This window comes from Chionomys nivalis, chromosome 23 (assembly GCF_950005125.1).
Source record: "Chionomys nivalis chromosome 23, mChiNiv1.1, whole genome shotgun sequence".
NCBI lineage: Eukaryota > Metazoa > Chordata > Mammalia > Rodentia > Cricetidae > Chionomys > Chionomys nivalis.
The window spans coordinates 33,891,376-33,905,998 of NC_080108.1; the positions used below are offsets into that span (position 1 = coordinate 33,891,376).

The window sequence follows — 14,623 nt, forward strand, 5'->3', positions numbered from 1 at the left end:
GGTGACAAGATGTAAATGATAAGCTATAACACAGCTAACTTCATAAGGGTAGTAAGTCCTTGAAACATAGAGAAACTTAGAGAACCACTTTCATAACTCATTATAATCCCTAACTGAATTATGAAGTCTTATCCTTACAAGCACAGATTAATGTAGGAATAGTAGATAGATCAGCAGGTTGTATTTGCACACAAACGCATATATGTGTTTGTATCTGTGTGTAGATACATGTTTGGATGTAACAATAGTAATAATGAAGAGCAGTGGTTTTCAACCTTCCTAAGGTTCTGGCACCTTAATTCATTCCCTCATCTCGTGGTGTCCAACCCCTACTATAAAATCATTTTGATTGCTACTTCATAACTGTAATTTTGGTGCTATTCTGAATCATAATGTAAATATCTGTGCTTTCCAATGGTCTCAGACAACCCCTGTGAAAGGATCATTTGATCCTCCAATAGGTCATAACCCACAGGTTGAGACCTGTTCATGAAGGGGTCATGAATTTGAGAGTGGAGAGCTGAGTACACAGAATGCATTGGAGAGAGAGATGAAAAATTATGTATATACTCTAGTCTCTTATAAAATTCTCAATTTTCTTAAATAAAAAAATGGTAAGGAGACTTAAAATGTAGGGTTTCAGCAGAAGAAAGAATTAAGAAGAATTAAGAATAAAAATTCCTAAAACTGATTGTGTAAATACATAAAAATTATTTTTAAGAAAGCTAAATAAAAGAAAACAAAGCCCAGCAAACTGGTCATATACGGATCTGACATTTAATGGATTTGAATGAAGAAAACATACCTAGGACTCTGACAAGGCTCAGTACTTTCCCAGTGGTTATAAAGGAGAAGATTCAGGTGGATGCTGCTTCACCGATCATTGACTGAATGTTGATCTCAGGCAAATTATTCAAGAAAAAGAACAGTAGGTCGACATTCTATTACCTATGACAAGGAAGACAAATGAGTTCTAGTGGGAAAGAAATAACAGGAAATGCACAAATATATCCAGGTTTTAAAGTATACCCAGAAAATCTGAAAATACATGAGTATAAAATTTCAGCTGAATTTACACATAAGAAACTAACAATGGAAAATGAAAGACAGAAAACACTTCATCATACAATACCACCAGCTTGCTGTGTGGTTTGTATCCTCAGTGAAAGATACACAGGAGACAGGCGAGAAGTCCCTCCTCTGTGCCTGAGTCTGAGATTATCATGAGCAGCATGGTGAGACCCTGCATCAACATAAAATAAGGAAATCAAATGTTTAGAAATAAACAATAATTGTAAAATATGTACACAAGCAGTAAATCATTTTCAGATGATTAGTAAGATCACTATAAGGTTTAGAATATCCCAAATTCCTAGACAAGAAATCTTAATATTATTATGAATTAAGCATGAACAGATATTATGTGCAGTGGCTATATAGGTTCCTATATATGTTATTACTTTGTGCTAATGATAAAAATAATTGTAAAATTTGTACAGAACCACAAGAAAGCTAGTTTCAATTAAATTATTATGAAGATACAATACAAATAGCATTACAACACTCCACTCACACTTCTTTGTTTCTATGTTTATACTGAAAATAGATTCTTTTCTCATACCAATATATCCCTACCAAAGTTTGCAAACTTCTCAGGCCCAGCCCCCACCTCCCTTGTCCCCTCAGAAAAGAGCAGGGCTCAAAGAGACAACAACAAAACTTACAAAATAAGATACAACCCGACAAGGGAAAAGGCCTTCATATAAAGGTAGGACAAGGCAGCTTAACAGGAGAAAAAGAGGCCCAAGAGTGGGACTCAGATATGGAAGCAGGGAAGACGATATTTTAATTAAGGGAGGCATTGTGGAGTTGGCAAGATCTAGAGGAGTTCCCAGATGTCCACGGGGATGTCCCCCAGCTAGGACCCTGGGCAGTGGAGGAAAGGGTGCCTAAACTGGCTTTGTCCCGTAGTCAGACTGATGACTATCTTGAATATCACCATAGAACCTTCAGAGACCCACATCGGAGCACTGAACTGAGCTCCCAAGGTCCAGTTGAAGAGCAGAAGGAGGAAAAATAAGAGATGTTTCTCAGTGTGAAGATCCTAGCTGCAAGTCAAATCCCCAAAATCTACGTTGCTCCAATGAGTCTAGCTTCTCAGACACTACAAGCAGAAGAGGATAGAAACTCCTGCTTAGTTACCATGAGACCTCCTGGAATCCTACATGCCTGTTTGCTCCAAAGTCAGGAGGAAATAGAAGCTTTTGAGTAAAGCTGTGCACACCAATAAGGGATATGTCCTTACCCTCCCTTTTCTCTCTTCTTCTGTCTCTAGTCTTATTACTATTGTTCCTACAACAATCCATATCTCATCAAACCCTTACCTTTACCTTAAGTTGCTACTCATTCATCAGTCTAAATCATCCTGTTTGTCATGCAAACTTTTTGCTCTACGATCTGTGATGAGATACTTCTCTTGTTGGATGACCTTTGTTGATTTGTCTCTACTGGCTCACTAAACCATCTTTTCTGATGCTAAACCCTGTTTTTCTCAGTTGGTCCTCATCTTTGAAGAAATATTTTTACTCAGTATCAATATATAAATATTCAGTTGTGAAAAATCTACCCACCATTTCCTAATCAAAACTTTCCTCTCTTAACCCTACTATCATCATATCATCATTTTATTGCATTTTCATGTATTCTCTCTTTTTTATACCAATTCCATTTGTATGTGTATGCATGACTATGGGACAACCTACTTTGTAATGAACATTTTGTAATGAACAGCCTCCCACTCAATGTCCCTGGAGGAATCTGACTACGTCGTGTCTCTGAAGGCAATCAAGTGTCAATACACACTCAGAGTTGGAACTTCCTTAGGTCTTCCTTCAGCCATGACGGGACATTGGTGGGATATTTCACAAGCCTTGTTTGTGCAAGAAGTCTTAGTTCTTGAGAGTTCATCTGTTCAGCATTTCTTTCACCATCACAAATAATGTTATGATGCAGATGTCTACTTCCTCTGGCTCATTTGAGACAGCATATCTCAGTTCAGTTAACTGCAAACATCTAAATAGTATAGCCTGGCTGGCCGACAGTATTCAGCGATCAGACTATCATTTCCCTTCATGTCCTAGAAATGCTTGCCCAAACCATTACTCCTGTCTTTTTATATTGTATATTGGATAAAAATGAAACCTGGGCATTCATATCTGTAATGCAAGCACTTTTCTGACTGAGCCACCTCCCCAGATCTACACTGACATAAAAATGAGAAATAGTATACTGACTATTATACATAAACCACAATGCTGGTCACTCTATGGAAATCTCCAGCCTTTTCCTACAACATCTCAGCGACTCCCCTCTGAGATCCTCCTCATGTTTCAATTTTAGTGCTCTGAATGCCAGACCGAAATCTAAGGAAATAGAGAAGTGTCTGTGCTGTTCCCCTATTAGTCCCACTTATACAATAAAACAAGAGCAACACAACTCACTCTACCATACATTAAACCTCTGAACCAATATTTTGTCAAACTTTCACCTAGCTTCATTCAGTTCTCCAATGAAGGGAAATCCATTTTAGAACACATCGTGGTATTAAAGTGAAAATGAGAGTCTCCTATTTCATTCAGCTTTGTATTTGGTCGACAGTTTACTACCATGGCAAGCTAATATAAACAGTGCAGCTAGCCATGCTACATAAATTCTAGAGAAACTTCTTTATTTTAGCAACTTTCCTCAAGTGTCATCATTTCCAAAAGCTTAGCCCTTACTAGGATATTGGTGGCTTGATGGTATAAACAAGTATTCAAATAGTTTATTGTTATATTTATGGTAGGTAATACAGACTTAAACCATACCAATGGAGAAAATTTATGTTTGATATAGTTAGATATGCTAAACCTAGCCAAAAACCCATAGCTAGTGAAGTTGTAAGCCCTGCAAGAAAACATACTGTTGTCAATTTTCTAAACCAATATAATTTCTAATTGCATTTTCAATAGCTATTCTTGGACCCACTGATAAGTAAAACTCTCACCCTTAGCAAAAAAGTTTCATTTTTGTAACACATAGGAACTATTATAGAAATACACAACTGGTCAAAAGAAACAGCAACTGACAGCGAGGTGATGAATCTTAGCTGTGAAATCAAAACAGAAAAGTCATTCTGAACCCAAGATGAACCCAAGACATAGATAACGTTGCAGAAAGGGGTCAGAAAGACTCACATCCAGTGGAGTGGGCTGTCTGCTATGAGAAACAATCTTCTACATACAGTCAGGAAACCATTCCCATGAAATATCAACAATAGGGATACCAAAAGCAGATCGGCACCATCGCTACACAAGTTGATATTCCAATGTGTACGATAAAAATATCACAAGGTCCCACACTTAAGAGCTAAAAGGAATTAGTGAATAATAAAAGAAGGATAATCAGTCTTCTCCAGTGATAGATCTGTTAATAGGTCCTCTGATCACAGTGACTATTTGGGATCCTGTTGGTCCCAATATCATGCAATATAATGCAGGAGTCAACACTCCAGCTAGGGATCTTTCACCATCAAATAAAACTTTAAGTGTCAGGAATTGATTATTTTTGCTGAGTTGTTGGCCAATGGGATACCAAAAAAAGCTTATGCAAATATCATAAGCTATCCCTAAATACATGTACATATGAGCACCATCTAATGAACTTAACGCTTGCTAGCTAGATATCCATAATAACATGTATGTAGCAATAATAATTAAAAGAAGAGGTCATGAACTGAGAGCTAGTTGGATAGATATTGAAAGAACCAATGATGTCTGTGAATTATCTGAATATAGTACTTATATATGAACATTTTGAAAAGTTTTAGAAGCTTCCTATATATATAAAAGGAATACAAAGGTAGTCACCATAAAATAGAAGAGGAAATATCCCAACTAGATATCTTACACCACAAAATAAAACCTCTAGTGTTAGGAGTGGGTTGTTTTTTGTTGAGTTTTGGCAAACAGTGATGCTATAGATACCTCCAAGAAAGCTATTGCCAAGGATATTTGGCTATTCTCTAAACCTGAAGGTAATGGCACAATTTTGTATATAGATACTACTTACTTCTGTCATCAAACATGGAGAAATTGGGCTGATACCCAACTAGAAGCTTTATCCTTAATGTTCATAGTGCTGGAAGGTACTCTGTATGTTGGGGGAGGAACAAACAAATAACCATTATCACTCAGTAATAAACTTTGCAACCTTCAATCGTGACATGCCTGCACAATATACAGGTGTAATAGTGGCACCAATATTATTGGAGTAATCGCCCCCCCTCTTCGATTGGACTTCTAGCCCACTTCATAGAACAAACCCCATACCTGACACTGTTAATATGTTACAAGAACCTCAGAATAGAAAGATATGGACCTTGGGGGAAACCACTATTATCCTGCAAAAGGAACAAAACAGTAAAATGATTCCAAATGGAATATTGCTAGACCCATAGAGCACATAAATCAGTGTATCACTTAACTCTCATCAGAGGAGCTTCTTCTTGTGGTAGATAAGAAATAGCCCAGAGACTCGCAATGGGACAATATACAGAGATGAGACTTGGGAGCACTTCATCCTGCATGAGATCTCATCATCAGCCATCTCCCTTCCAGCCTCATGGATCTATGGGTGAGGAGAAGTAGGAAGACCTTAAAAGCAAAAAACAGGATGAAGTCTCTTCCACACACAACAGGAACAATAAACATTTGGCCTCACAGAGACTGTTACAGAACACACAAGACTTCACAGGTTCAAACCTGGCAAAAAATCTCAGCACCAACCAGGGGAAATGGAAATAAAGTCCAACCTGTAACAAAAAAGATATGTGTAGTTGATACAGTGACAAAACCAAAAACAGTAAAAATTGGAACAAAGATACATTGCAAATAATTCAAGTTAAGAAATTTTAACTATAACGTGCAGACTCCAAAGGTGCGGTGAACAAAAAACAGGGCTTAATTTTGATATAACAATGTTTACCGGGGCTGGAGAGATGGCTCAGCGGTTAAGAGCATTGCCTGCTCTTCCAAAGGTCCTGAGTTCAACTCCCAGCAACCACATGGTGGCTCACAACCATCTGTAGTGAGTTCTGGTGGCCTCTTCTGGTCTTCAGGCATACACATAGGAAGAATACTGTATACATAATAAATAAATAAATATTTAAAAAAACAAAAAAACAAAAAAACAAACAAAAAAAAACAATGTTTACCAATGAGATATAGAAAATAGGGAGGCAATCTTGAGCATCCGAGTAGTTAGCCTGCACACACCCCTAGGGAACAGGATACACTCAGCACCTTTTTCTTTTCCTATCTTCTCTGGGCTACTAAAGGTTTCTCATTGTCACTGCAGTCCATTACAAGTACTATTAAGTGCTAACAGCCAAAGTAACAACCACCATAAAATGATCACATAACGGAAACTACAAGCAACAACAATAACAGAATCCTGAGCACACAACTCAGTCCATGAAATACATTTGAAAATCGCACAGATGAGAGCAAATGACTACCCTGAATACATTAACTGCTTTAGCACTGTAAAATTAAAAGAGGAATATCTTACCTACCATAAATGATTCCCTGAAGAGACACATCTCCAAAGTAGTTTTACGAGGATACAAAAAGAGAATCAAAACAAATCAGTATTTTTTAGCCTTGGGGAAGCACAAATCTAAACAGTCTTGAGATAGAACAACTCTAAGGGGCAAGCATACAGCTATGTGAAGTAAACTGGGGAAATACCTTTCAGAAAAGCAATTGAGGAATAAAGGTTGAAATATTAAGTCTCAGAACACTGTATTCTGAGGCTTTTTGATATTTTGTTTTCTTTTGTTTTGTTTTAGAATTTCATGTGTGGGAACTCTATTTATATTGTATGTAGCCTTCCCTCTGTCTCCCAACTTCTCTGATGCACCCCACCCTCTCATAAAAACTCATGGCCTCATCTACAGGGCGAATAAAACATGATCTCAAATATTTAATCCATGCACCACTAACTTGTGTCTCTGCTGGGGAAAATAGATTGAGATTCACTAAGCATGTTTTCCTGAAGGCTCAGTTGGTCAGGTCCCTTTGGGCTTCTATGATGGTTTGGAGTTTAGTTCCATGTAGAATTGCGATGATTCACTAGAAAAAAAAAATCAGGAGAAATAGTTTGTTTTTATTTACAGTTCCAAGTTACATCCCATCATTAGGGAACTCACAGTGGCAGGCAAGGGCTTGAGGCAGCTGATCTCATCGTATCCACGGGCAAGAAGCAGAGAGCTTGTCCAGTTGTTTTCTAGAGAGAGAGAAAAAAATGGTTTGAATTTGGGTGGGTTAAAAAATGGAGAGAGAGTTTGGTAAAAGATGGGGGAATGGAAGCAATGATCAGAATATATCCAATAAAAATATTTTCAATATGAAAAGGAGAGAGTAATAAATGCATTTATACTAGTTCTCAGCCTGCTGTCATTTTACACAATCTAGGGTCTCCTGCCTAGAGGATGTTCCTACCTACAGTTAAGATGGGTCTTTGAATATCAACTAATATAACCAACATAACCCCTCACAGATATTTTCCAAGGGTTTGCCTCCAAAATGATTTCAGATTCAGTCAAGTTAACAATTAACACAGAACAATCACAATGAGAACATAGAGTGTTCATATTTTAACGTAGAAAGTATTTTTTAGAAAACACAATAATTTCCCTTTACAAACTTTTGATAAACAAAACACAGACTAAAGACTTTCAACAAGGTTTTAAACAATGCCAGTGTCACCTAATATGACATAAATATGCCACAAATATGACATAACATTAGAGACAAATATGAAATAAGAACACAGAAAGGAGACTGAAAGAACAGCTCAATAGTTAAGAGCAACATCTGCTCTTCCAGAGAACCCAGGTTTGTTTCCCAACACCCACATAGTAACTCACAAATATCTATAACCCCAGGTCCAAGAGATCTCACACCATTTTCTGACCTCTGAAGACACCAGGCAGGTACTCAAAGACACATCTGTAAGCAAAATATGCACAAATATAAAATTAAAAATAAATTTAAAAAAATACAAAGGAAAAATAATGTTCCAACAAAGATGTCAAAAGAGGAGCAAGAGTAAACATGGGAACAATGGGTACATGAGTCACAAATATTCAATTATTTAGAAGATATGGTGCACACCTTTAATCCCAGCACTCAGGAGGCAGAGGCAGGTGGATCTCTGTGAGTTCAAGGCCAGCCTGATCTACAAGAGCTAGTTCCAGGATAGACTCCAAAGCTGCAGAGAAACCCTGTATCAGAAAAAAAGGAGATATTTAATGTGTTATTCTACACACATATAAACTGATTTTTAAAATGAGTAGTTATCTGAATGGCAGGGGAAATATTTCACAAATCCAACATTGATTCACAATAAACCACTTCACACATTATGTAGAAAATGGAATTTGTTAAAGCAAAATGGCATTATAAAAAAAAAATCACACATCACTATATCTTCAAAGGCTCAAGTTTTTAGACTAAAAAATAAACAGATGTGCACTCCCTGTATGTTTCTACCCAACATGTGTCTCCAAACTACTCACATGTAATACACACACTAAATAAAATATCAATAAAAACAAACGAAAGACATGTCTTTCAATCCACCAGTTAGGTCCTGAAGTGAAATTGTTTAACATTTAAGTGAAATACATAGAATCATATGTTTGTTTTATAAAAAGGCTTTGCTCGAGGTTATAAATAAAACAAACTAAACTGGGGAAACAGCCAAGGCAGTAAAGTGCTTGCTACAGCAGCATTGTAGAACTTCTCTCAATACCTGTAACCTATGTTTTTAAAAAAAGCATCATCAATGACAAAAAACATAATCAATGACAAAAATAAGCATATGCATTTATAATTTATAACATGCAAAGTCAAGACAGTCATATACCTCATGTTCCTCAGCTGGTAAATCAGTCTAATCTGTGAGATGTGGGTCCCAGTGAGACACCCTGTCAAAACAAACAAGCAAAAACACCAAGGTGGCTATATCTAATGAGGTGACTCAAAAGTTAGGAGCACTAGCTGCTTTTCCAGAAGACCTGGTTTCTTTTTTTTTTTTTCATTCAAAAATATACACTTCTTCCCCTCCTCCCATTCCTCTCCCACTCCCCCACTCACCTCCCTTCCTCCCCCTCCCTGCCCTGTGGGAAGTCCAAGGCCCTCCCTGCTCTATCCAGGCCTAGGAAGGTGAGCATCCAAATAGACTAGGGTCCCAAAAAGCCAGTACATGCAGTAGAAACAGGTCCCAGTGCTATTATCGATAGCTTCTTAGTATGCCCCCATTGGCAGCCACATTCAGAGAGGCTGGTTTGATCACATGTTCGTTTAGTCCCGGTCCAGTTGGATTTGGTGAGCTCCCATTAGATCAGGCACACTGTCTCAGCGGTGGACGAACCCTCCAAGGTCCTGACTTCTCCCTCTTTCTGCTCTTCAACTGGACCTTGGGAGCTCAGTCCGTTGCTCTGATGAGGGTCTCTGTCTCTGCCTCCATCCTTCGACTGACGAAGATTCTATGGTGATATTCGAGATCATCATCAGTGTGATAGTGGGGCAAGGCCAGTGCAGGCACCCTCTCCTCTTGGGCAGCAGAGAAGACCTGGTTTCAATTCCCAGGAACTATGTGGTAACTCAGGCATCAGTGACTCTGTTTCTAGGAGAAATAGTGCCCTCTTCTGGCCTCAGTAGGTACCAGGCACAAAAGAGTTGCATACACATATATATTGGCAAAATAGTTGTTTACATAAAGTAAAATCTACTAAATTTAAAACAAAAACAAGGAGTCTGCCACTTGAAATACCATAGGTTAATCTCTGATGTCTACTGGTACATGAACACATGTTGGTCATGAAGACACACAGACACACACAAACAAAAAAGAACAAAACTTACTACTCCAAAGAAAATAAATGAGACAAAGATGCCAAGACTTAGCATTCCTACTGTATCTTGTACTGAAGCTTGCCATCAGGGTAATCCATGAGAAAAACAAATATTAGGTATGATTATCTCTTCTATGTCTTCTCCATGTCACAGTTAAGATAAACTGCATCTATTTGCAAAGGACCTATTCTTCTGAATCAAAAGAAAATCTGGGGGATGGAAGATGGCTCAGCAGCTAAGAGCACGTCACACTCATGCAAACAAATCAAGTTTCAGGCCTAGCACTCACATTAGGCAGCTTAAAACTAGGTCTTATTCTATCTCCAGGACATCAGATCCCCTCTTCTAACCTCGGACACAATGCACTCTCATGTTCACATACTCACACATGAATACACAAACATGCACATAAATAAAAAGCAACCAAAAAGCAAGTAGGAGCTGGGTGGTGGTGGCACACACCTTTAATCCCAGCACTCGGGAGGCAGAGGCAGGCGGATCTCTGTGAGTTCGAGACCAGCCTGGTCTACAAGAGCTAGTTCCAGGACAGGCTTCAAAACCACAGAGAAACCCTGTCTCAAAAAAACCAAAAAAAAAAAAAAAAAAAAAAAAAAGCAAGTAGGAGACCACATCCACAAACATAGTATTAGAAATAAAAATGAGTTCATTGAATAATCAGTGTACGTGGTAACATAAAATTTCAATTGGATTTCATAGATGAAAATTAACAGCTGGAAAATGCTGGGAAATGAAAGTCAGGTAGCAATTGGATTTACCACTCCATCTCTGAGGTATGGCCATCTGTGTCCACAGTCCATGCCACTGTAGGATAGGAGCAGCATTTCTGCAGAGTATGAAAACAGCAGCAATTACACAGTGAGGCATTACATTTTTTTGCTTTATGTCGTTTTATGTTTAGAGAAGCAATAGTAATAAACAAAATAACAGAAAGTAGAATGTTTAGCAATGAAAATGTTCAAAGGAAAGGAAATCATGGAAAAGAGGAGGGATGGACGCAGAGAAGTAAGAGAAAAGAAACTAAATAAATACTATAGGCTATATACACTTAAAGCTATTTACATTTTGTGGGAAAAAATAAATAGGACTGTACAAATTTTAATTTCCCCAGGTTCATTGACTATAAAGCTAAATAGTGTTAATACCACATAAATTTCTGGGGGAGTTCGAATTAAGTAAAGGTCCAATCCAAACGCTGGATACTTGACTGTTTTCACTGGAATGTACACTACCACGCTTAAATTTTCATGGAAATGTATATCCTGTATATTCAAAACTATCCTGAAAATAAAAAAAAATATGAACTGCTTGACACATACTTCTTCCTTTCAAAACCCATGACAAACTGGTAGTGGTTACAACATTTCGATACTGTTTATGGTCAGATTTGTAGATTAGTGAAATAAAAATTTAGCACTCAAAATAAGTACTTATTTTTCAAATCAACGAACACGTTGTTGAAGGATACCCAGCAGACAGATGAACTTATCCTGTAGGATGGCACATACTTGATAGCTGTGTCTCCTCACATCCTCCCCTGGATTACTTCACTTCTCCCGTGTTCTTCCTGTGATAAACTATAAACTACAATAAATTATTAACACCTAAAATATCAGCAACAAAGCAGACAAGTGATAACAGAAACAAAATATAGTGGGAAAAAGGAAAATACAGCTCAATCAATGGAGCAAAGAATAATCTTTAAATAGCTGACATAGATATATTTTCCTAAGTATATAAAATACATTGCAACACTGAAGTTAAAAGAGAAATATCCTAATGAAAAATAAGTATTTAAAAAGGCATTTCTCCATAGTACTTATAGGAATATCCTATAAGCATATTAAAACTTCTAGTACTTTCCACACTTAGCAATTACTAATAACCATGAAATACACTTTATAATACAAGAGACATAGTATTAAATAATATAGTCAGGAATCAAGTTGGAGAAACTCAGAATACTGTATAAACTCATTTATGTGACACTGTGAAGGGGGGGTGAGGAGGTGATAAACTGATACAATTTTCAGTAACTACAATGTGCTGGGGTCACAGTCAGGTTGAACAGGTGAGATACACATAATTTTTATGTGGCAGTGAAAATAATTTGTATGGTATTGTTCTGGAAAAATCTGCAGTTTATAGCATAAAAGATAAGCCTACACACTCTTTAAATTAAACAGTAAGTTGACTTTCCCTAAGGAGTAATATGGGAGAAACAATATAACTCTTTTATGATTTTATGAGAGACCCTGATTTCTGAAAGTAGTGGAGAAAGGGAATCTGATCCAGGCAGCATAGGAAGTAAGTGAAGATTCCACCCCCAAAAGGGAGTTTGTCTGAGAACACTGTATTTAGTTGATAACATTGCCTCCTCAGTATGAACTTCTGATTCTGCCATCACTGCATGTATCTTTGGGTTATGTAACTGGATTTGATCAGACATGAGGTCACATTTTTACATAGTTGGGGATACAAATATACTTGGTGTTAATTTTTTCTTCTCTAATAAAATCTTCATTGAAAGAAACTGTGAATCTATACAGAAATGATGGATCTTAGACTTTGGCAGAGAACAAACACAATTAGCATAGGTTCCCTTGTAGCATCAGGAATTCAAACAAAGTCTAAATGCCAGGATGCAGGTTAGAAAAAAAAAAGAGAGAGACTTAAATTCATATCTGATTTTTTCATCCTATGAAATCCAAAAGGAATATTTAATCAAATAGCATATTTTAGAAACCGAATTAAAAAACAATGATAATGTAGGTTTTCAAGGGAATACTGCTAGTTTAATAAGTTGCATAACAGAAACATGCAAAAATAACAAGATACACATCAAACCCCAAGCACAACCTTTGCTTTAGGACATGCAGAAATGGGTCATTTAAATAGCCAAATATTATTCTTTAGCAACATTAAAGAAAAGTATACCCATAAATGGCAATTCCCTCTGTTTGCAAAATTTTTTGAGAATAATCGAACAATAAAAACACAGTTTCTCACAGTATTGCTTGATAAGGGAAACAGAGGAGAAATACGAAAGAAGAAAGACGTCAAATTTCATGTTATGATTTCGAGGCACACGGAAAACCACGAAGATGTTCTGAGTACACCGCATAGTACAAAGCAAGAGATAGCAAATGACAATGGAGGATCTGGACCTAGGCTAAGAGCCCAGGGAAGAGTGCCCATGGCGCAGTGCCTTTCCACCCACCCTCCTACAGCGAATCCCTCTTCAGAATCTGGCTGCCCACCACGGCTCGCAGTCCACGGATCTCAAGGCTTACCTCCTGCCAATGCTTTCACCCCGAAGAGAGGCCGACCTTGTCAGTTTAGGACCCTCCATTTCTTTCTCTGCGCAGCTGCGGACCCTGCTCATGCTCAGCTTCCCAGCAGGCTGTTCGCAGCCTCCACCTAGTGGACACTTGTTGGCAATGTAAGCTGTCAGTCTGAATTTCTGATATGGAGAATTTACCTAAGCCCGAAAATATAAGCAAATTGATTAAAAAACAAGAAACAACAACAACAATAACAACAAAAAACAACCTACTGTTCTTGGCGGGTGGAGGACTGAAAAACGGCGAAAGGCAGACAGAAGCGATCGTGTTCCCCAAGCCTGCAAGCTCACTTTGTCAGCAACAAGTCCATACAACTCCCGATCTAAAGCCAACCCCCCAGGGACTAGCCTAGCAAACAGCTTTCTATTCCCTTCTCACACACAGACATCTTTGGTTAGAGGATATTTTAAGGAATAAACCCAATGATAAATAAATTTCAAAATTCATCAGCACAAGAAGCAATTCTTCTGGGCGAAACAATACATTTTCTTACCTGCTTCCTGTCACCTGTCCAGTCTCCTAACTTTGCCTCTCCCGGCTCTGCATGGTCACCAGAGTTGTTCTCTTGCAAATCTACTGACCTCTTGTTGTCTCCTGACCTGTTGCCGCTCCACATCCTTGCCTGACTCAGTTGCCCCACATCTTCAGTGCACCCTCACCTTTTTCTCATGAAGAATGCATTCTACCGTGGTCTGATGCTGTTCTCTGGGTTCCCATGAAGTTCTTCCCCACCCCTGCATTTTAGATTCAAGTTTGATATGTCCTTTCAGAAAGGAAATCCCAGACAACATAAAAGCTGTGTTCATGGTTGCCCTCCTAAGTCCACACATGCAGTCAGAAAATGGGACACAGATTCTCCTTTATACTGGAGTCAAACAGGAATTATTTAATTCCTCACCTATATTCTACCTGCTTTCCAATAAAAACAAAGCCTTGATCTCAGGGTTCGAAGTTGAAGAGTAATGTTTTGTCTCTCTACTTGTGTTCTCAAGTTAAGACAGCTTAAGTCTTTTATCTGACTACCTTTTATCAAGCCCTGGTGAGCAGTCTCACAATAAGGGTTCTTGCAACATCTATATTTCTTCTGGTTTAACTGTCTCTCTTAAATTGTTATCCAGTATTCAACTGTATTGACCTGTCTCTCTAGATAAATATTTTTGAATCTTTATTAGTTCCACGTTTGGCCAGTATATTTCTGTGGAATATATCATTTTATCACTACACACTTCAGCATTTATCTCTAAATCAGACATTTCCTCACAAAAGCACAAAGAGAAATAATGACCTATAACAGAACAA

At 37.8% G+C, this 14,623-nt stretch overlaps 1 long non-coding RNA gene across 16 annotated transcripts in view; it reads right to left on the bottom strand.

The window, feature by feature from the left end:
- Positions 1 to 13,383, bottom strand: part of LOC130865366 (uncharacterized) — a 67,471-nt gene extending 54,088 nt beyond the window's left edge. For 7 of the 16 annotated variants that reach the window (XR_009056105.1, XR_009056103.1, XR_009056111.1 and 4 more), the window contains exons 1-14: positions 13,274 to 13,383; positions 11,489 to 11,557; positions 10,739 to 10,806; positions 9,478 to 9,592; positions 8,971 to 9,031; positions 8,217 to 8,326; positions 7,970 to 8,051; positions 7,250 to 7,326; positions 7,044 to 7,172; positions 6,025 to 6,151; positions 5,802 to 5,851; positions 5,110 to 5,667; positions 1,128 to 1,243; positions 806 to 948 (exon numbers count right to left, since the gene is read on the bottom strand). This is a non-coding gene — a long non-coding RNA (uncharacterized LOC130865366). Of the gene's footprint in view, positions 1 to 805; positions 949 to 1,127; positions 1,244 to 5,109; positions 5,694 to 5,801; positions 5,852 to 6,024; positions 6,152 to 7,043; positions 7,173 to 7,249; positions 7,327 to 7,969; positions 8,052 to 8,216; positions 8,327 to 8,970; positions 9,032 to 9,477; positions 9,593 to 10,738; positions 10,807 to 11,431; positions 11,565 to 13,273 lie in introns of all 16 variants that reach the window. The other 9 variants (XR_009056116.1, XR_009056113.1, XR_009056112.1 and 6 more) reach the window with 9 other exon arrangements.
- Between the last annotated feature and the right edge of the window lie 1,240 nt (positions 13,384 to 14,623).